The sequence below is a fragment of the Diaphorina citri genome, unplaced genomic scaffold (genome assembly GCF_000475195.1).
Source record: "Diaphorina citri unplaced genomic scaffold, Diaci psyllid genome assembly version 1.1 scaffold404, whole genome shotgun sequence".
In the NCBI taxonomy this organism is placed as follows: Eukaryota; Metazoa; Arthropoda; class Insecta; order Hemiptera; family Psyllidae; genus Diaphorina; species Diaphorina citri.
The window spans coordinates 209,322-211,441 of record NW_007377839.1 but is presented as its reverse complement, the minus strand read 5'-3'; positions in this window follow the sequence as shown (position 1 = coordinate 211,441).

Genomic DNA, 2,120 nt, shown 5'->3' with positions numbered 1-2,120 from the left:
CTACAGTTGACTGTCTGTGACATCACTTGCTGCTGGCTATTTCGACATGCAATCAGCCTCGTGAAAGCAAGAGCTGTTCTAAATACCAGCAAAAAAGGTAAGGTAGCAAAAATCCTCATTCGTATAAAAAATTACAACCTTATTGATAATAGTGATAGAAAGGGTTTCCCCTCAAATTCACGTACATGCAAAAATAAGTGATTAGCTGATAAAAATGACGTTTATTCTTCTACAGTTGACTGTCTGTGACATCACTTGCTGCTGGCTATTTCGACATGCAATCAGCCTCGTGAAAGCAAGAGCTGTTTTAAATACCAGCAAAAAAGGTAAGGTAGCAAAAATCCTCATTTGTATAAAAAATTACAACCTTAATGATAATAGTGATAGAAAGGGTTTCCCCTCAAATTCACGTACATGCAAAAATAAGTGATTAGCTGATAAAAATGATAAGAGAAGCAAAAATAAGTGATTAGCTAAACTGGTGAATTAAAAAATACTTACATAATTTTATTTACAGTTAGCTCTCGTAAACCCGAAACCATAAGTTCAAGCGATAAAAACCTTCGGAAAAAAATTTCCCTCCGAAAAATCACCAAATTATTCTCTCCCTGGACTCACCTGAGGCACCATATTCTTAAACGACTCCATTATCCTTGAGCTCTTATTTTCTTGATAATACGAAAATAGCCCCGTGATTACATTGACAAAAGTTAAAGCAATTCCAAGCCATAGCTACAGAGGTATATGCCAATACAGATAGAAGAACATTGAACAAACGAAAAAACAAAAACATTCTAAACAATTATCAAATTTTAAACAAGCGCTAAAAGGGGTGAACATAAAATAAAATGAGAATAATTAAATGATACTGAAATAAAAATGTAAAATTACTAACAAAGAATGCCCGGTTTAACAGTCACTAATTACTCTAATTAGCTAAATTGAGAATCAAGAAAGTATCAGCATTCAGCTGATAACTAAATATTGAATTAAAAAACAGTTGATCACAACTTTATTTCATCTTTTAGTTTCAGTTAACGAAATGTATGCAAAACACTACACTAGATAATATCCAACAATGAAACCGGGCATCAATTGAAATAGAGGAGACAGTTACACCAAGTGATTCTACTCACTAGATTTTATAGACTTTCTAGTTTCCAGTCTCTACGATAGTCTACATACAGGTCACAATGCTGTCTTAATGAAATTTTCTTCATATGAATAGACCAATGACTACATACATACATAAATAATAAGCTTAACTAAACAATAAACAAAGGTAACCTACTACAAGAAGGTAAGTCAGAGTTGTGTCCTCAGTTTTGAAGGGTAGTACTTCTTTTAAGACTGGTTCATGCTACGACATGTCATTCATTAGCTGTGTCCACACAAAGCCGATCGACAGAGTCGTCGATCGATTATGTGTGGACACAGCTGTTTAGACCTGAAATTTGATGAAGGTCGCTCAAACAGTACACAACCAACCAGATCAAAAATGAGGACATGACTCTGAGTCACTCTGAACTGAAATAGGAAAATAATCAAATAATAGATGAGCAAAGGAGGTATAATAGGCGAAGCAGTGCAAAGGCTAAAGTGGGTCATGCTACTTATCTAGGAGAATCTAGAAAATGGACTCCACTGTTTCAAGTTTCTCCCAGCATGCTACATATAAATGGTGAACATATCAATATTGAATAGCTAAAAGAGAACATGATGGAAAAACTAGCAAATAAAATGCTACATGGAGAATTTGGTGGCATTCCTAGAGCGACCATATTGAGAGGCAAGTACCTGGGGTACCAAATTCTTGAACGAGTCCATGATGGCCGATGACTTCGACTCCTGATAGTAGGAGAAAATGCCTGTCACTATCACCACAGCCGTCAGTACAATTCCCAAGTACAACTATAAAACGGGGGACAATGGGTTAAAACCTGAAGAACTTGATGGCATAAATGACCCCTGTATAAATATTTAAGACCTATACGTGTTGATTTCTATAAATCTGACACTTAAATAGCTAAATACCCAACCTTAAATCTGACACTCATGGCCGGGGCCCAATGTGAGTTTAAACTCGGTTTAAGATTCACTTTTGGATTAAGCAATCTCAT